General features: G+C 31.0%; 2 protein-coding genes across 3 annotated transcripts in view; both read left to right on the plus strand.

Annotated features, from left to right (window-relative positions):
• Positions 1-22,966, plus strand: part of LOC131847263 (guanine nucleotide-binding protein G(q) subunit alpha) — a 206,907-nt gene that overhangs the window by 81,041 nt on the left and 102,900 nt on the right. The gene's annotated exons all lie outside the window — the stretch shown is intronic.
• LOC131847262 (protein roadkill) overlaps positions 4,567-22,966 on the plus strand; it is a 56,089-nt gene continuing 37,689 nt past the window's right edge. The window contains exons 1-2 of one of the 2 annotated variants that reach the window (XM_059196789.1): positions 4,567-4,625; positions 22,002-22,035. The gene's annotated coding sequence lies outside the window, so the exon portion shown is untranslated. The remainder of the gene's footprint in view (positions 4,626-22,001; positions 22,036-22,966) is intronic. The other variant, XM_059196788.1, reaches the window with a different exon arrangement.

A 22,966-nucleotide genomic window follows, 5' to 3' on the forward strand; every position in this document is an offset into this window, starting at 1 on the left:
TCTGACATGGTATAAGCAATATTGCTTGTCACCATTACCACAGATAACATAATATTACATACAGATACCCCATCCCATACAAGAAAATGGTTCCTTCCTAACTCGGGCTATTCTTCGGGCTATTTTATTTCGCCACCGTAGCCGCTAGATGTCGCTAGATCTGAAGCAGTTCGGATTACTAGTGGGTGCTTAGTAACAAAGCATGAAAATAGATGGCAGTCAATTCAGTCTACATGACATCTGTTTTGCAAAGATAGGTATATACAAGATATGTAGGTAACTGTATCGTGTACCTCATTAGGGACGATTCAAGATTCAATGTAAATGTGTAGGTATAATATCGTTAGCCGACACCCTGCAGATATGGCTTATGTGCCAATGTATATTTTGTGTTATAGTTTATTCTACATTCCATGCCTATTTTTTTTCTATGACGAAGATATGTTATAACGCGTCTGCGCTATACGTATAGCCCGATTTTGATACGTTTATACTCGTACGTATCAAAATCGGGCTATATGATTTTTTATTTCAATCGTTATGTGTAAGAGACTGGTTTTAGCTACAATGAATTTACTGGTATATACCTCCTGTATTCTACGATGTACCCCTCTTTTCCCTAATGAGAATTCCGCTATATCTTATATATAAACTTCGTATCACAGTGTTAATTGCCATATTTCTCCCACATTTTGATGAAATTTGATATGTATACTTGCTAGGTCTGAGGTAGGGTTGTTATCTATTTTTTATACCCCTAAGTCATAGGGGTGGCCTACCCTGAATTTTTTTTTTTTGTATGATGGACAATTTTTTATTTATTTATAATGTTACATACACGCCTAAATTTTGGCCCGTCTTTCACCAACCCCTATTTTTAATAGCGATATTCTTACAAATATTATAAATGCTAAAGTAACTCAGTCTGTCTGTTTGTCTCGCTTTCACGCCAAAACTACTGGACTGATTTAATTGAAATTTAGTAGACAGATAATGTAAACCCTGAGAAAGGCTACTTTTTAATGCGAAAAAGTATTGAAAGGGGAAATGAAAGGCTATATGAGGATATCGTAATTTTTAAAGTCAGATCTTGTAAGATTAAGTGAACAGGGTCGGTCTAGGTTTTTCATTATTAGAAATGTGTAACGGGGTAACACGTTATTTAGTGCGAAATTGTGTATATTACAATAAAATTTAACGAGAAAATATTATAATGATGTCACTGGGACACTCATTGCCTTACTACTATATCGTCCGTTAGTCGCGAACTTTCTGGAAACACGAGAGGCGCGCTCCTATTGGTTAGTAGATGAGGTAGACGAGTCTCACGGCGCCGCAGCGTAAGTACTTACTATACATACGTAGTATACATATGGGTGTTACAAATGTTTTTATTACGAGTAATATTACTCTGTTATCTAAGCAAGTAATGTGTGCTTATTTTGAACTTGATAACATTCTGAATTACTCGTATATCTTTCAATATCTTTAGCGGTATAAACCAGGTTATGTACTACTACTAGTATTGTTAGTGAGGGATAAAGTTGATGAACAAAAATAAAACAATATTCGTATTAAAAATATATTCATCTAATATTTTTGGCATTATTTTTAAGTTTCTTCCAAATACAAGGGGTCTGACATGGGGTGTTATGTACCTACATTAAAAGATACTTTTTGAAATGTATGAAATTTTTGGAATGTATGAAATGTATGAAAGAAATGTATGTACCTACTACCTACATTAAAAGATAATTTTTGACCTGTATGAAATGTATGAAAGAAATGTATGTACCTACATTAAAATATAATTTTTGAAATGTATGAGATGTATGAAAGAAATGTATGTACCTACATAAAAAGTTCATTTTTGAAATGTATGAAATGTATGAAAGAAATGTATGTACCTACATTAGAAGATAATTTTTGACATGTATGAAATGTATGTACCTACATAAAAAGTTCATTTTTGAAATGTATGAAAGAAATGTATGTACCTACATTAAAAGATAATTTTTGACATGTATGAAATGTATGTACCTACATTAAAATATAATTTTTGAAATGTATGAAAGTAATGTATGTACCTACATTAAAAGATAATTTTTGACATGTATGAAATGTATGTACCTACATTAAATTATAATTTTTGAAATGTATGAGATGTTTGAAAGAAATGTATGTATGTACCTACATTAAAAGATAATTTTTGACATGTATGAAATGTATGTACATACATTAAAATATAATTTTTGAAATGTATGAGATGTATGAAAGAAATGTATGTACCTACATAAAAAGTTCATTTTTGAAATGTATGCAATGTATGTACCTACATTAAAAGATAATTTTTGACATGTATGAAATGTATGTACCTACATTAAAATATAATTTTTGAAATGTATGCACCGTACAATAACAATACACGTTAAACATCATACCACAGAGTCATACGCAAGTTAAAAACAAACTGCTATGATATTAATGAGAAAGGAAAATCAACTTTATGTCATTCGATATAGGGTCGATTTCTCTCTTTTTTTTTTAAATACTATTTTAATCTTACCAGTTGCCAGTATTCGAAGACAGCTACGATTCGTACTCGATATTTTAAATTGTTATGTAATCGATTTTTCAGTACAACTGTAAATAACCAACGACACTAATAATGTACTACTATATTCCGTTCTTTGAAACGGAACACTGCTATAATACAAAATAATGAAAATTTACTGTTCACAACGACTCATTAAAAGCATCATCGAATAATGCGCTGTAATAAAATCCTGTTATCGATTATTCAAAAAAATCGATAATACATGTATTTATTTTTAATATGACAACACTTCATACATAAGTATTATTGGAAATAGTATTACTTGCTTGTTCGGCTATTTTTAATTTACTTAAAAAAATTTTATATGTTTAATTTACAATAATAATATATTAAGTGCTTATTATTGGAAAATATAAAAAAGACATTTAATTAGGCCGATACAAATGACGACAATGCCATCTATGAAAGCATTTTGAAAACATTGAGCCCCATATTAGCACTGATTAAAGTGTAATTAAGTACTGGAAAATAACAAAATGAGTAAATATATGAAAATTACTTTTCTAAACGCATTATTTCATTTTAACATGTATATATAACATTTTAAATATTGATTAAACATTTTTGAAAACACAGTTTTGTTTTTTAAAACGTTTGCAAAACTATGAAGATTTCCATCGATACCAATCACGCCATCTATATGCAACTTTTAGCAATAATAATGGCTACTTCCTCATTGAGTGCCACTGCCATTACTAACAACCTTATGAATGGTTCAGAGTGAGTAGAAATAATAAGGTAGCAAATTTGATTAAAGACGACAAGATAGTTAACAGACAGTTCCCATACATATACTACCTTAAAAGGCCGGCAACGTACTAGCAAGTCCTGGTTTGTATGTTAAAAATATGTATAAGAAAACAATTTTACTATGCACTCTGCATCTAAAACAGTAGCAAACTGTTCAACCCATAAATAGACAACACACCATTAGAAACAATCATACACGTAAATACAAAAGTTCTTTAGTCCGAAGAATCGAACCCGCCATCATCGAAAGTAAAGCATTGTTATAAACGGTTAGACCACCAATGCCATATACAAATAATATATATTTTAATTTATTTATACTTAATACATATCATCAGTATAGAAAAACTGGTATAAAATTTTGTTAGCGTTTGTAAACACGATTCTCTTGTATAACCGACTCAATTTCCTAAGTCCGGCTCCACGCGTTCCATCCTAAATTAATTTTGAATCCTTAACATGATCTAAATTTTTGGTCCTGTAATATTAACACTATTATTACTTTTTGTTTTGTGTGTCACACACAAAACAAAAAGTATTTTTAATATTATTCAAATTCTTCCAAAGATTATATCATTTCAGAAAATAACTTAAATTTCAGCATACACGTTATATTTATCATTATGTTGACGATACCTTTGCCTCACTTTACATAATTACTAAAAAAAGTATTATATGTCATAGTGTCAAGTGATTTGATTTTTTTTTGCAGTATGGCAACCTGTGCTTGTGCCAAACCATTATGCATAATATTTAATTAGTTTCCGTCACGTCCTACTAACATGTTAAAGCTAAAAATATAACATATACGAAGATACAAACTCTTCGTTAATGACCATTCCTACCCACAAAAATTTTAAATTAATAGACTAATGGACGTTATGCCACTTCGCTAGTGCGGTGCGGTATTAAAAATTCTTTTTTTCTTCCATAGCTCTGCATGATATTTCTTTATAAATACGGCATTATTAGTCTTAGAAATGAAAGATCTAATGGTATAGAATACAGGGATTAATTATTAGGCAAAAAGAAAACCCTTTTATAATCTACTCTACTTTTTTTTATCTAGATTGTGAACATTAAAAAAAAATGTTTAATTGTCTTTGGTTATCTAAGTCTTCATATGCTTTTCTTCCTTTTGTTTTTATTTCGTTTTATGGTGAATCTATATTTTTGTGATATAGTTTATTTATTTATTTATTCAATAAGGTATTACAAAATTCAGCTATCACCAAATACAGAAAGACAGTTAAAATTGGTAAGTTGTATGCAGTCTTTTGTTCCAATGATTTTATACGTCTAGCCTATTACCATCTAATTTTTGTTTTAATCTTCTCTAAAACATAGTATTCATTTAATATTTATTTGTAGTTTTGCACCTTTTTGTACAAAATCACAACATAGAGCTGTAACTTACAATATAAAAGTATTGCCTTGCAAATTTTACTTTCATTCGTTTTCAAAGTTCCATTTATAATATAGACATAAATATGCCTTTAAATAACTTATAATTAATTATTTTTACTTTTCTAATACATAATAAATAATTTTCTTAAACTGAATTACTTTTAAGTACATGATTGTACGTGTATATGCCGTACTGCTATACATAATATGAATATATGTCATACCAGTACACGGTATAATAAGCATGTCAGAATATTATACTATCATTGTTTATATTTGTAATATTAAAGAATTTACCAATGAATATATTTAATTTAGGCAATAAGGCAATAGGATTTCCTATCAATTACTGCCTGCATTTTCACTTTGTTGACATAATTTAGTAAACTTTGCTTGAGATGACAATAACATTTTCTGAATTTATTTTGTAAAACAACAACCTACCAATTCCAATACTATTGTTTACCAATACCAATAAGAAAAACCAATAAAAGAGGCACATAGTATTATTATTATTGTGCATATTTTTTCTGTCATTACCTGTAAGAATTTTAATAATGTTTTTTCAAACGCTTTTCTAATGTTATTTCTATAATTTAATTTCAACTATTGAATTAATCATACTATAAGTTAGTTAATCATTTCATGATATATTATTACTGCACATGTCATTTCAAGTTTTGTTTTATCAATATTACTTATCTCAAATCATTTATGTAAAGTATGCAAACAAATTTAAAAATGTATTTAAAGTACACACTACATTTAAAAGTATTTTAAATTTTACTACCTCGAAGGTCACATGACTGCTAGAGTTTTATGCAGTGTATTTCCCTTCTGTAGTGTACTACATCTTTAAATAGTATAAAATAAAGTTGCTTCCACAATCTGCTTGGTTAGATCATTTAAACTACTCAAAAAATTTTAACATAGTTTTCAGCAATATATACAGGAATTTAAGAGGAAGATTTAGATGTATATGTTAAATTAGTTAAATTTCACATGTGTGAAACGGTGGGCACAGCTAGTATCACATAAACCATAATGACGACTACATATTTAACAACACATTTATTTATAACATATTAATAATGAAACTATTTTACTAAATAGTGTAATAATAATATTTGGTCAGATATTGAAAATTCCATGTGTTTAATTGTTTACATGATCAGTTAATTTATATTTGTTTATATGATCACAATATTTTATTCTGCTCAAAGATTTGTTGTCTTTTTTTTGTTTTTGTTGAATGTTTTTGCCATTGTCATTGTTGAAGAAGTTGTAATTCTTTTTAAATAATATATGGTGTGCCCCCCATGTGCTCTAATAGTAGGTGTCAGATCACTAATTGAAGAGAATATTTTAGTTTGGGCAAACTTCAGAAGCATTAACTATGATGATTTTTAGTATGGACATGGACCAAACATGATTAATTACTAGTAATTAAAGGTTAATAGTTCCCATTGATAACCATTGTAGATGGGGATCTACAATGTAACATTAACTATCTTATTTGTCAAAGAACTATATAAAATTATCATACCATTTCATAAATAATTCCTTGGATTTTAGGGCCTTGTACTCCTGTCTCTATTTACATAAAGTGAGACTGTCTGGGCATATAAACGAACAGGAATAGTTGGAAATAATGTAACTATATAAAAGCATTTGTTAAGAAAGTCTATTTGTCTGCTTATACATGAAGGCAATTTTTATTAACAGTGCCTCAAAGAGCCAAATGAGTATTGTTATTTTGTGTATGTCATAATGTAATAGTGATTCTGCCTATGCTAATTTGGTGTGAAGTCTAAAATCAGGTCACTTAAGCTCATCGCGGCATATACACTAGGCATTTATTAACAATTATTGCCAGGGCTACTGCATGTAGGTCAACTTCACAGAGTGCATTGCAAGCAATGGCATCAATGTGTTTATTTGCAACTGTAATGAATATCATCTTTATTGTAATGCTCAAAATTTATAAGAATACAATATATATTCTATACAGAAGAGAGATAAAATAACAATTAATATATAATGTAACTTTTTCTTATAATTAATTTATTTCAAAAATTGTTACACAAAGTGTAGTGTGTAGTAGTGTAGTATGTAGTTTGTTCATATAGGACATTTTCAGTCACTCATGTAAGTCGTAATTTTTTTATCAGTATCGCTACCATCCAGATCGGCTAACTACTGGTCTAAGAACTGGCAAGAAATTTAACTTATACAATTTTTAAGAAATAACATAGCATTGAAATTGTTTATGTGTCTAACTCGTTTAAAATATTGAAATTTCCTGAAAATTAACAGCATATAAGGTTATTTCTTAAATAATCCTTTAATAGAAAAATTAAATTTATTAAAAGATACGTTAAAATGTTTTTTGGTAATTTATTTAATGAAATCTGAGAGTTTATTTAATGAAAAAAGATTTTGAGAATACTGTTATGCATGGACCCGAATATTGTATTTTTTCTAATCACCTTTGGCTATTGAAATCTAACATCCTCCATTTTATCATACATATAATAATAAATTTGTACTTGTGTAATTATATTACGTTAAAAATGTAGTTTTAATTACAACTTTTATTATGTTTGTTATTTTATTGTAATTGGAATGGCAAAGAAGATGACGGGTCATCTATGAGCAGCGCTACAATACATAACGTCGTCATATATGACGCCTGTGGCGTGTGACCTCATGCGTTGCCATTCGGAAGGTACAATATATCTTTATCTTGTAATTTCACTGTCATACCTCAAGTCATCATCTCTTGAAGCAACCATTTATTTGAAAAGAATTCGAGCTGAGATCTTGTCAGTTCTTCTCATCTCGAAATCATTCCGAACTGACGGTAGATTTGACATTCATAAGAGTCTGTAATAGACCTACCGTGAATAAAGATATTTTGAATTTGAACCGTAACACATTTTACAATGCAAGTACTAATTAGTAAGACTTGGTACTAAACCTATTACGGTGCATGAATGTGTCTACTACTGTGCCTTTGAAGACGCTCAGAAACCAAGCTACCGTATTTAATTATTTTCCAATACTGCTTTCACTAGTAGTAAGTTTTTCGCAACTAAAATTTAGTGTTTGTTTAATTCCAATCGGTTAACAACCAAAAAAGTTAAGTAAACCTAATGTTATTCCGAATATCAAATGTACGAAGTCACGGGTACAGCTAGTAATAAAGAAATTTAATATTTAATCATAATTTCATTCTGTTTCACACGAATTAATTACCTATTATACAACATACGCGCGTTCGTTAAAAATATAACAAACCATCGAGGTGACCTTTGTCTACAACCTTGAATAGGAAGCGGAGAAATAGGAATCCTTGGACCGATTGTTGGATTTGTCGGCTATAGGCAGTTATGTCAATTTGACTATGTTATATAAGTACTTTACCAAAGTCTCCCGGGTTGAAGGGTATTTCCGGATTCCGTAGTCCTTGAATAAGTTGTTTGAAGGACTTACAGGCGAATGATAAATGAAAATCTTTTCAGTTTCTAGGTCGACTCCGCCCTTCGAGATGGGATGCCCTGAATACGAAATTTTATTTGGTACCCTAACGCATATTATTTGTGGCTATATTTTTTTAATGTTTAAATATATTTTTTAGTTATGTATAATTTTGTTCGTCTTACTTAAATCACGGGAGTATTTAAGTATTTACGTAAAAAAATTAAGTCTATAGGTACATACCAGCCCTACATAATCTGGCGGATATAATTTCAGAATTATTTAATTAGACATTATGTATTTTGATACATGTATTTCTGCATTGTACAACACTAAAATTAACGGAATTGCGGGTAATACCTAACGTATTACCCGCGACTCCGTTAATTTTTTAGATAACCAATGTTTGTCTTCGTGATTCAATTTCAATAAATATTTATATAGATATAATAATGTAACAGACATACAAACAGATGGACAGACACATGTACGAACTTATAATAGGCACTGGTATGGATTAGTGGATTTGGATATAAACACGCCGGATACACTACATATCTACGTAATATAAGTTTAATAATATTAAACATGTCAGAAAAAAATAAGAAATTATTATAGTGTATAAAGGCAAGCAAATATAGTTCACTATTTGTGCTGTATCTATTTGACGCTATTTCATATTATACATTACTAACTGATCCCGCACAACTTCCTTGATATTTGTTATTAGATGACATATTATAGCCTGATGTATAAGGTATATTACTGTAAAGTTACATCAAAATCAGTTCAGTAGTTTTTTTTTTTTAATAATAATAATCTTTATTAAATTCAGAAGGATCGTTACAATATTATTTATACAATAGGTACACATTCCAGACAATATCAATCCTTTCAGTATTTATGTGTAGTCCTGGCTTCTGAACTAGCATTAGCCGTATGACAGAAGCCAGTTCCTTCCCAATACATGTACTTTTATTATAGAAGGATGAAAATTATTATAACATGATATATAGGTAACAGGTAGTGTGAAATATTTTATTTCGTGAAAGAGTAACAAACATCAATCTATCTATACTCACAAACTTTATAATACCGAGTATTAGTAAGATTACTTTTTTACTTCCAATTACCACTCGTAAATGACCAGTTTTGTAACGGTTATTGACATGAATTTAAAATTATGAATTTCATATACTACTTGATGAAATTATTGTACTGTGACAGACGGACATTATACATTTTCCGCATTCGTATCAATTGAATATAAGTGTTAGATACCAACTAGTGTAGATTTCCAAATAGATCTAGGTAAATCGATGACAAGTACGATAACCAGCCTGATAACGTATCTGATACAACATGCCAAACAAATTGCTGCTTAACTTTAAAGTTCTTGTTTATGGTTATGGAAAATAAAAAATTGAGACTCAACTTGGATTTTAATGTAACGAAATCAAATTGAAATCATATACAATAGACTAAAACACATAATTTTTATGTAGGTTTAAATTTTTCATTTTATTTGATACGTATTTGAGTCTGCTTTTTTGTTAAATTTAATGTTGGTTTTATTACAATAGGTTTGCTATTGTAATAAAACCTACATTAAATTTAAAACTAGGCTTACCCCAATTTTTATTTTTAAGTACTGCGTTTCCAGTCCCATTAACTTCTAGTAGACATACTGTTTGAAATTGAAATTAAAATTGAGAATTATAATCTAACATTCGAACAAACTAACATCTCGAGCCCGCTTACATTGGATGCAATGGAATCGTTATATGTATCTAGAAGATATAAGAGAATGTCTGTCAATAATAGAAATAGTTAAATAGAACCCAAAATAATGATTATTAGATTTTTTTGCTGTTTATTCGGGCTAATCTCATAAATGTCTTAATCAATTTGACTGCGGCTTTCACTATACAATAGATACATATAACGATCAGTTATGCCTGGAATAAGATTAATTGTTATTAAATTTTATCCGTGATTCTATTGCATCCAATGTGAGCGGGCTCGAGATGCTAGTTTGTTCGAATGTTAGATTATAATTCTCATTTTTTGAGTATTTAATGTGTAAACAGTATGTCTACTAGAAGTTAATGGGACTGGAAACGCAGTTCTTATCGCTATTGTATACTAATGGGCGAACTTAGCACTGTTGACTCTATGTGACGCATGGTCTAGGAGACTGAAATTATTACGTGAATTGGTTGACAATAACAGTTTAGTTTTGATCGGTACGGGTCAGTCTCCCTTTGCAAACCCACCAGGCCGTAGGACATCGACCTCAGATTGCACACGATTCGCCTGGACGCTTGCATTGTCCCGATATCTTACACATCACACGTATCATTATCATGTGCTTTTTTATTTATACCTTATTTGTTGTTCCCTAAGAATCAAAATGCAAAGATTAATTTTCTTTGCATCCTTAGTAAAACTTGGAATTTTTTAAGTACTCGTATATCAAGGAGATTTGGATATGTATGGTATCTCCCAAACGGTATTTATTTCATTCTTCCCTATTCCAATAATCTGGACTAACAAAAAACTATAATAAATACTAAAGTTAAATTATGAAACCTCTCAAACTCTGCAATATTACGTCCCATTACGCTACTGTCATCACTTTTCTCTATCATAATTTTTCTAAAATAGATTATACTAAGTATACAATTAATTCGTATCCATTCAAATGAGTTCAATAAAACCTATAAAAATGATTGCATAGCGAATTTAATATGGGTATATTTAATTCGCTATGCAATTGCAAATTAAATACTGTCTGTAATCTCCTTGCGTGTGAATTAATATAGGTGACATAACTAAAAATTAAACCAAAATAATTAAATAACATAATCTCAATACTTTTGTAGAGATTTTTATAAAATATATAGAAATTTATTTAGGATTTGCCAGTGTTAACTTATATTGATAGAGAAAAATTTAAGGAAAAATATAAGTGTGCCTTTTTAAAAATTATATGTTACCTATTAAAATTGCACTTATACATTTTACATTTTATATAAATCTACGACAAAAATATCCTATCCCGTTAGGTAGTGACTGTATGAAGTGAGACAATAACACCGGGCGGGCGCTGTTGAGTGGCATGGAACAAAATCGAGATACGAATAGTAATTAAACGTTTGTAATTCGGTTATGTATTGAATGAATCATGACAAGTGGTGCTGTGCAAATCAGGTTATCGATTAGTGGTGTTAGCGACACAGGCCGGGCATCGACCCTTCCGGCCCGGGCGCACCGATGCACCATATGCCACTCGCAATGAAGCTTCTTTAGTTGATCCTATGAGGTCTGCAACCGGACCTTCTAATTTTACCAGATTTCTTCCAATTTTAATACAAATTTCTCCATCTTCCGCTTTACATAACATTTTCTCTATTTATATTATCATTACATTATACGTGAAGCAAGAACTTTGTACCCCTTTTTACGAAAATAGTTTTAGTTTATATAGAGGAGTGTGTGTTTTTTTTAATTGTTTCTAAAAATACATTAAACCAATAAAAAAACATAACACACACTATCATGTATTAGACACAAACATGCTTAGAAGTACATACATTATAGTCTTTGACAATAGAACCTTAATATCTTCAAACTTATAATTGAAATTAATTATGGTCGAATTTAGACCATTGAACAATAATACTCAAAACAAATGAATTGTATGACATATCTCGAATGTTCAAAAGTATACATACTAACATTAATACTGTAGTAAAATATACTTTAGAAGCAAAATTCATCATTAGTCTAATTACAGCCAATGATGTTAAACCGTCACTGTAACGTATACTCCTACATACCCATGACACCGGGGTATCACGTGTGTTGAAAACTTTTTATGAAACCTTATTACGTCCTTTTCGAAAAACCGCATACTATGTCTTTGGAGAAACCTCAACAGGAAGTTCAATTCACCTCTGTTGTATGCTCGTGGAAGGATACTCCAATAAAACTATACTCAGGGTTGTCACATTAAACACTTAACCTCGTATGAAGAATTAAAAAGAATCTGATAAAATCTCGTATATTAACCCAATATGGCTCTCTAACATGTTCTTGGTTACAATCTCTTACCAAGGATGAAAATGTCCTCGTACAGAAGGCTAAAAGTCTCGTATTTGTACGAGAATCATCGTAGGGTTGGTATCCCTGACCACATTATGTTTAGGTTCTAGAGATTGATGAGAAATCCTTACATGCTAGCATAATTATTTTTAGAAGACATATAATCGCACAGAGGAGCGATTATTTAAATTCGCTGAATACATTGATTCAAAACCTGTTTTATAAAATCCTTATAAGAATCTTAAAAATTTATTTATTTATAGTAAAACTTCGTTATAGACAGATGTTAAATTATCTTTGCTCACTCACATTGGCAACTTGGTTTTGGGATAGATGAATATAATGCAAATTACAAAAGTGTATTTGATGAGGTACGTATAGAAAGCGAATACTAATACTCCGATGACCGAATATGATATAAATATATAGACTATGTTTTTAATATAGTCTATATATTTTTTAAATCTGTTATTAAAGACTAACCTTACAATTAAACACAAATTAAAATCTTTATTTAGGCGAAACGTTTTACTTATTATAGAATTATTTTAATTATGAATTTTCTAGCTTATGCGATATTCTCGAATACCTAAGAAAGGAATATGAAAGAACCTTTCTTACTTATATTCCTTAATCAAATACATAAGATTAAGGAATGTGAGAATGGAATTTTTAAGGTTTTAGTTTTTAATATTAATTTATAATGACTTCTATTTAATCCCATATGCCTAATTACTTGATGATTAGTTGTTAAACTAGAGGTAACAAGTAAATTTCCTTTCATGTAGAATATTAGTATGGATAAGTTCCCACTAATCGTTATACATTATTGATGGACCATAAAATTACTGAATTATAAAAATATATCGATTTAATAACAACATCAATTATAGCAGTAATATATTTGTTTTTTTAAAATTTGCCATCACACTATTATTTGGTGCCGTACCCGTTTCGTACATTAAGTCATTTCAGGGTCAGGCCACCTTTTGAGGTCATCGGGCCATCCAAACAGGCCCCCACCGCGCCCGATTGTCCTGTGCATGGCCTCCCCGTTCTCCCCAACTGCTGTCACTAACTCGACAGATGTGACCAATGGCGGCAACCGATTACTGCCACTTCACTTTACTAATTTTAACAAGTAACATGATTGTTAGGCATACTAGGCATTACTTAAAATTTTTGGTCCGAAATATTCCTTTAAGAATCTTAAGTGCACTTCCTTCTGCGCTTGCTTTATTTATTTTTCTATATATAAATCACCTCATAAATCACGCGTGTGTTATAAACGCACATAGTGAAGTTATATTTCATACCCGGACTATTTGCTATATTTTTTTCAAATTTTGAACTGAGCGCTGTACGGCGCCAATAAGTAGGCGGCGCGCTAATTAAAAAAAAGGAAAACGGAGGGAAAGTAACTATGTGCATTACAGTTAAAAATGGAGAGAATATATTTGATGTATACTATTGTACATGGTTTCATATTTTTTCCTCCCCAGTGTGTTGAAAAACGTCTTACGATACACGAGCGTAATAAACACACTTGGCTCTATTACGCCCTCACGGGTCGGGCTTAAATTCGCCTCGTATGTTATAACCATTATAACGCACTTATATCGCAATGTAATATTTTTAGTAATCGTAGAATATTCACGTAGTGCTTGTAACTAACGCGAGCATTTACATTCAAGTTACGACCTCATGACCTATATTATATTATGTGATTATCGAACCCTAATGACGTTTGATCTAAGGGTCACTCGTGCGTTGCAATGCTCTGTATAATTGAACTGTTAATATAACATAAACCTTCATGCAAATCTTAAGATAAAGTTGACAAAAATGAAATAAGCCTCTTAGTGTTCCAACACAGATCGAAATACAAACCGACGCGAGGTTCGAAACCCTAGTGGTGCTTTCAAACTCGTCGCTCCATAAGTTCATCCACGGGTTTGGATTTCCTTCTGTGCTCACACATATTGTCGTCCGTTGAAGATGTAAGATTATTACGATGATTAAGATGTAAGCAAAATTATTACATATATAGTGTGCTAGCTGAAGTTCACTGTAAGCGTTGCTAACACTGTAATTATTAAATAAATTTTAATGCTTTTTACAATAATGTCAGTTACTGAATGCTGCTTTCGCAAAACTCTTTTTCTCCAAATGGGATTGTTTTTTCTTCTTTAAGTAGCTATTGATTTTTTTTGTAGCATAGTATTTAGGAATTTGTTATCATTGAATATGGTAATGGTGTAATAACTTATGGAACAAATATGGTATGATACGACTCAACAACAACGAATACAATAGGCATAAAACTATTCTAATTTTAAAAACGCCTGTACAGTTGTCTGTTACAATTTAAACGGTTGATCGGATCCTAATGAAGTTTGGCATGAAGATAGATTGCATCACGAGGACTGATGATAGATTGTATAACTTGATATCTCTCCCAGGGTATATTATAGCCATAGGAACTAACTTTGTAATAATTTGTTACTATGGAATATTTTAAAGTAAAAGATAACTAAGTATAACTTCGGATTCGAGAGCAGAGGTCGTAACTAGACTAGAGAGGGGCTGGGTCACGAATTTTACGGGTACGGGTGCTCTCGACCCCAACTCTGTTGCTGTAAGTATGCCACCGATGTATGTAGGTTAACATCGGACGCGCTCGATACGCCACCGCTGCCGCCGATGCCGGCCACCTAACCTAGATCAGGGTGTAGAGAGATCGCTTATGAAATCTGGCGCACGTTGACTGCATAAATGAAATGCCACTGGATATTCCTATGCCTGTTTGTATTTTATACTAGACAAATGGCAGCTAGCTTCATATCGGCCTTAAATTGATAACACTTAGGTTCTATTCATGCAGCTCTGGCACATTTATGCCCTCCATTATGCAGCTGCAGTATCCGGGCCCTTTGTGACCCAGAGCAGGCCACTGATTCATTGTTCTATTTCTCACGCCGTCGTCACTTTGTCATCATTTTTTATATACAATAGTGTTCAAATATGCAAAATGAATACAAAAATATTAATATAACACGGAATTCTTCTATATTTAAGAACACTGCTATACGATCGATTCTAATACGTGTTCGTATACAGGAACTGAACGTTGCACTAAGGGAACAGGATCTAAAACAAAAAAATTGGAAAATTTTATCAAGTATTTTTTTGTATCAGTGATAATTGAACTTGCGCTAACAGTAAGCGCGGGATACAAGTAGATGTTAATTGGAAGTTCTTCTTCATGGTGGAAGTCAGGTTTGATAGTCCATCGTAGAAAAAATCACCAAGAATTATGTTGATATCCATGGGTGAACACGTAAAAATAGACATATGGTACATTGCTAGCAATGGAGACACAAGCACCCATTATTAATAAAATATAAATTAAATTTGAATGAAGGACAAAGACTCATATCACAATGCGATTTGTGGTTCAAATTGAAATTAAAAAATCATTTATTCATGTAGGACATTTTAGCCGCTTATGAACGTCAAATTTTTACATTCTAATTTTAATTTCTTCCCTACCGTCCAATTCGGTATATAGATCCAATTGAGAAGAACTGGCAAGAAACTCAATTGAATTACTTTTATTTTTAAAAGCCAGTTTATTTACAATGTATATTTATATAGGTGTATATGTCTAACATTAATTCTAATGAAAATAAATGCCGTAAGAAAATTAATATAGAACGAATATGACATTAAACGTTGTCGATTGCAAAAATAAATCGTTTGGTGAATCATTGTAAAATTTTCGAAGATATCGGTAAATATATACACAAAAAATAAAGTGTTTACAGCGTTTTTCAAGTGGGTTGCAATTAAACGCTCAGCAGTAGTACCTAATAGTTAAAACATTGCTCTGCATTTACATGATTATTATTCCATTCTATATAGTTAAGATTGGCTGGTTGTTTTATCTCGAAAATTATATCGTTTCTAATGAGAGCGTATGCCTAGCTACGCAAATGGTGGGCGTCAAGTGAAACTTGTGAAATAACTCGAATCCTGGCGCTGTACGAACGACGTTAGGAAACTATCGACGAACGTTTTAATATTTATTGTTTCGCTATTCTATCTATCCGTTCATTATATTGTCGGCTTACGACATTGTAGCTATATCCACATCTACTTTAGTCAACTACAAACCGTATTCACTTCTATTCTTAAAAAAAAATAGTACAGCTATCTTAGAGTATGTAATAGTAGAAATTATTTAGTGAGTATTTTTGAGATATTAAAAAATTCTTAATTCTAGGTAGGAGTAATTAATTATAGTTTTCGTTTAAAAATACAAAATAACTATATTGAAGAGAGAGGTTTATTAAATTCATTTAAACGACTAATATGTAGTATGTATGTAGTTTATAAAAATTATACATAGGAAAATAAATATATCTGGGCTAAAACAGGACCAAATGATATGATAATGCAAAATAGAGAGTTGGTTTTTTATGAAAATAAGACATGTCCAAGGATTTTAAATGTAAATTCAAATGCAAAATAAAAAATTGGCGGAACACATAAATATAAGTATGTTTCATATTAATACTTATTGATACATAGATACATGCATATAGTTATTACATATAGATGTGGTCACTTTAGTTGAGCAAGCCCAGCTGTTGATCTTATATGTAAATGGCACCTCCGCACAAGAACACTGTTAGATGTGATATCATTGAAGATAAATCTAATATTGTCGAATACACAGCATTATCTTTGTAAGCCAGTCAGTGGTTTTAAAGTTTATACATTACTACTTAAGTTCCCACAATCAGGGTACAGCTAGTACCCTAAATAAAAAATATAGTCGTAATTGTAATATAATGTTAATAATATAATTCATCACTAATTTAATTCATATACCTGTATTAATTTGCATATATACGCTCTTTTTCAAAGCGCGTGTGTGTTTATTGTCTTTTGAATTATATTCATTACTGAAACTCGTATAGTGTTAAATAATTTCAACGTATATTTCATCAAGTTTATCTCAATGTTATGTATATTTTTATTAATGTGTTCGTGGCATACGTACTCGTATTTTCTTGTAACTGTGATCATGTGTCATGCAAGAGCGTTCTTTCGAAGCCAGCAACGCAGATTTAGCGAAATTATGTCACGTTCTCTATGTAGTGGTTAATGTAATACAAATTGCAACAGCGGTGATGTTTCGCGTACATTATTATTCAGGTTAACCGAAAAGTTAAGCTACAAAGAGAGAGCGAAGCGACTTCCAAAGTGATATAATCAACACGGGCTTAGCCAATCAAAACTGGGTACCTTTTTTGTCGTTTTCAAAGATTACTTGTTTCTTTTATATAGAAAGAAAAGAGTTGTTAGTATTTATTATTTTTATATATTTGATTATTTTGAAATATCAGAAGTTTTCTAAAACAAATGAAACGGTAGCATTACACTACTTAGATATAATGTTAGACTCCCTGGACAATATCTGTCAATTTAGATGTATATTCTCCCAGCCTGGAAAGCTAATTGTAATAAATAACCCTGTCTTACCCAGCAACTCGAAACTTTCTTGCTTATTCTTCTTGTAATGAGTCTGCGTTTCGAATGAGTTGTAGAATTTAAAGGATGTAACTATTCAAAAGCGCTCATATTAAATTAAATTGAATAAATATTAGAGAGGCTTTCTGTCAGTGGCGACGTAGACGTAGACGACGACAATTTTTAGGTGACGAATACATAAAGCAGAAGGTTCCTGGAGTGTTTCGTCATATTGTCTAATAAAATATATGATAACATTATGTTGTCCTGTTTCTAAAAAAAAAGTACACAAAATCTTATTACGAATTTAGTCCTCGTCTCAATGAGAAAATTTAACGTGTACAGAAACTGTTTCTACCACACAGCCGATTTTAATATTTTGTTTTAATTTTTTACTATATTAATGCTATTTACCTCGAAATAATTTACAGTTTTATAATTCTTATTATTTAGTTTTGTTTTGTTGATGCATTTATTTTAAATAGATGTTACTCTTCATATTTCAGTATTTTACCTAAAATACCTGTGATACAAATTACTTCATTATGACAACCAGCATAGTATTTGGTTAACAATTCAACCAATTCTAATATTTAATTTGAAATATTGCTGGTAATACATTATATTCAGTACTTAATTTGAAATTTAGAGAATAATTATATATTGGTAATTCTATTTCAAAAGTACTTAATTTTTTTTAGTATTATACAGATAGTGTTTACAACTTGTTATGCTTCATTATTCGTTTAATCCAATTTCCATTTACATAATATCAGGATAATTATTACAATTATTTATTTTTACTACTATTTGTTATAGATCAAGCATGCGTAAGTATTGATATTGTTTAAGAGCAACAATATCCATACTTACACAAATATGAAGTTGAAAGAAATATACATACACTCCTTACATGTAAATTGCATATAATAATGTCTTATCGGCATTTTACAAAATTCGATTCGGCTCAGACTACAAATCGTATCGTACATAATTTAATATGGAATATTATTTCTCTAAAAATTCATTAACGGTACCATTCCGTTTCCTTCAGGTATTACCAGTTACTACAGATAATTTTAATAGTTACTACTACGACAAAAAACAGGGTAGTAAGTTTGTGATTTCTCTGTTTCGCAATTACGAACAACTTATAAAAAATATGGAGCCCGAGCTAAGGTCTATACCTTTAGCTCTGGCAACACATGGTCAGCAATGGTACCTATGCCATAAGTGTTCACCAGCAGTTGGTTTCCTTGTCTCGATACGGCCAATTGTACGCGCCGATTTCAAAACGAAAGTACGCGCATCTAGGACGGTGAACGTATTTCTCGCTGAGATCTCTTGCAATTTACCAGCCAGTACTTTGTGCGAGAATGTGGCGTAGTCAGATTGTTAGATATTCATAACTTGCAACAGCAAGTTTTGCAAGTTTCTAATGCTGACAATTTATTTATACCTATTTTATTCCTAATTATTCATACTATTTAATATACTTAAAGGTCTTTTCACAAGACCCTTACTAGAGCTGTTCATTGAAGACGCAATGATTGTTTTCTTTTTTTAAACTAAAATTAGTAATGGACATTCTAATAGAATATCCTGTATGTTTATTTGAAGAAAGTTATGAAAGTCAAATGCAAGCAATCATTGAATCGCAGCATTATTTTGATGTTGGTCGGACTGTGCCGATTTGAATTGCATTGCTTGCTCTACGGGTTACGGGGCGCTGCGAGCAGTTATATCACAGCGCACACAAGATATCGTAACTTTTGCTCGTTATTTTTATTCACTGTTACTAATAGAAAGTCTTCTATCCATTCACCGCACTGAACATAAGTTATTTTTTTAAGTAGTATCAATCAATATAGTTATGCATCTGCCTAAAGGCACATGTGCAACCTTGTTATTTCAAACTGAAAAGGCTGTAGTGCATTACAGCATTACAGCCTTTTCAGTCAGTACTACTTTAAAAAGACGCGACACTGAAATCGATTTTAATTCAGTTCAGTCCTTCAAATCTTTATGTCACTGTATGTTTGGAAAATTGTAATTTGGTATTGTTGAAATTTTTAAACATCTTTGAAGTCTGGCGTATTGGTAACTAACTATAAATAGATATTGTTGTTTGGATCTTAACAATAGTTAAATAGTAGGTAGATAAGATATTTATTTACCTTTTGATTACTTTTAGTTTTTATACATATCGGTACTCGTTACTATGAATTATATGTATTTCTTAAAAATTAGGTAAAATGACTCTATCGATATGGATAACTATGGTACACAAATAATAATCCATATGTCACTCAGAGTGTGAGTTGCTCGGAATGCAAAAACCATGTCAATTCTCTTAGTAGTCAGAAAGACTATATTTCCAAGTAGGTACTTCTTTTTAAAAAATTCTGCACAAACATAGTATGGGACCAACGCTGTAGGAAATATTACTACTAAATCAGTAGCTATACGCTTTATTGATTATCAAAGAATTAATCGAAATCTGTCAGTATATTGACGAAGTTATTATATAACCGACTAATACACAAAAAATATCACGAACCAAATTGTTAATGAAAGGAAATTTTTCATTAACAATTTGGTTAAATTACCACCAGATTGACATCGTAATCCAAAATGTAAACAGCGTATGGTGTGATTCACTTAAACTAGGTCGGTCGGCAAAATAATGTCTAATACATTATTTTACGATTTTAATTATTTTTCTTAAGTTATAGTTCTGTCACGTTATAGAAAATTTATATAGCTCATCTAAAATTTATTAGCTTGTTACTCTTAAAATTTTAACAATAAAGTTCATTATTGGAAACCATATACCATTTAACGTTGATGAGTTAATGAATCTTTGTGATATACGGACCTCTATCTAGATGCGTTCTCTCAACCTACTTCTTGAATGTCGTCATTTACTACATACAAAAATGAACCGTATTAATCAGATTATAAAGATTAAGTTGTTTGTAATCTGTAGTCGTTCTCAATCTGACAATTAGGAACTTACTTTAAATACATCATTGGATTTTAAACCTTAACATAAAGGAAAAAGAGATGGATTTAAGTGTTATAGTCAGTTTGAACAATGTTCATGTTCCATTCAACCATGAACTCCTTTGAGGAGCGTCCCGCATTGAGACCTCAATTTTTTAAACTCTCTCACTTATTGGTCAATCAGCATGACATTTGTATGGTAAATGCTATGAAGTATATATTATTATTTTGCGGTCATTGCAATAACTAAATCGTGTAGAACTTAATATATAAGGTCATTTACATGTTCTATATATATAATAAACTGTACAATTTCGCCCTTCATAAGTACCTCGTATCGAATGATCCATTTTCCATTATTATTATTATCATTGTAACACATTTTATACTGACATACGCATCCGTCGGTCTGTAAAAGCAAACAGTGTCAAGGCAGCTTATATTGATTTCAAGCTTGTAATTAGTACATATAGATACACAATTTTTAATATTATAAATTATTTTATTAATTATTTTTATGTAATATAGGTTGTTATCAACTATACGACTGGTCTGATATTAACCAAGTATAATGTTTTGAATTATGAATATTGATGTATTAAATTTCGTTAATAGAAATTGTATTTAATAATTTTTCGATATACAATTACCATTTTGAAATTACAATAATGTATATATATGTACATATATATACATTACAAAATTCATACTTTTTTCAAATTTGTGTGTATTCTAAATTTTAATAAAATTGGAATGCAAATGCAGAAATATTCTATTTGTAAAGCAATAGTTTACGATTGAAAAATAAACATTTTTTACACAGCACATTATTTACATTTATATCTAATCCTAACCTAAGCAGAGCTTGTGTTATGAACTGTACAATGGAAAATATAAAATAAACATCATCGCCATAAGCCACCTCATCAATTTTTATCTCCGAAGTCTCTTAATGTAAAATCCCAAATAATTACAGATATAGTGAACTATAATATTAGATTAGTCTAATTAAAAAATACTAAATTTTTTTAATTAGTAATAGAACCATTTTAATCAATGTTATTTTACTGATATTAATTATTTATTATTATTTCAGTTTTCCTTCCGGGTACCACGAGCGTTACAAAAGTGTAAGTAACTTATATTTTTATTGTAGAGTAATTGAACGAGTATATACATAAATATTTAATCACGGTAATATTTGTACGGACAATTATCAGAATCTTATTAAAACATATGGTTTTGTATACATAGTTGTATTGTATTAATACGTAAATCGGAAGCTCGTAACTATTTTGAAGTTGAATAGTATTCCGAAATATTGTATAGATACACGCTGTGCAACCTGATTGTTATTGCTCAATCAGATGCATCTCGTTTCGTGTCGCGGTGCGTGAGAGTCGAATTTCCCAATAGGAGAGAAGGCGAGTCATAAGTATAGCGCGGCGGTTTCCCAATAGAAAGTCCTCTTATGCAGGAAGCGCAGCACTGGTTGCATCGCACGTGCACCAAGCAATGAGAGGGGCGGCGCTCGGCGTTCGATGCACTTTCATGCCGATGACGTCACATGGTACCTATCGGCAGTGTCACGCCGCAGCCCGTAAGAGCTGTTACGCAATGGACGCGCACCACTCAACTTTCCAATTTCGACAACGCGCTATTGTGTAGCGCTTTCAAATTTTACTATACCTTCGCCAGCTCGCTGGCGCTTTCTTATGTTTCTCCCTCTCTCCTCACGACTGAAAAATGCTCTGAATGCGATGCGCAAGCGCAACACTTGAAATGCACTTTCACTGCTGCGTTCCGGCGCTTGTCTACAAAAAGAAAACAACCGAAGGCAATAGAAATTTCGGAAAATAAGTTTTCCTTTCTATAGATAAAGTCTCTCATATTAATTTAGATATAACAAGTTATTGCAAGTTTCTCTCTGCTAGGTACATTTCTATCTGTGAAATCTGTCGTTGGGTTCCCACTATCGAGAGCTTTCTCGCTCACGAGTCGAAAACTTAATTTTATAATTCAAAATGAAACTGTTATCCTTATCGAACAATAAAATACAAA

Source organism: Achroia grisella, unplaced genomic scaffold, assembly GCF_030625045.1.
Source record: "Achroia grisella isolate CSIRO2021 unplaced genomic scaffold, CSIRO_AGI_Agris_v1 utg517, whole genome shotgun sequence".
In the NCBI taxonomy this organism is placed as follows: Eukaryota; Metazoa; Arthropoda; class Insecta; order Lepidoptera; family Pyralidae; genus Achroia; species Achroia grisella.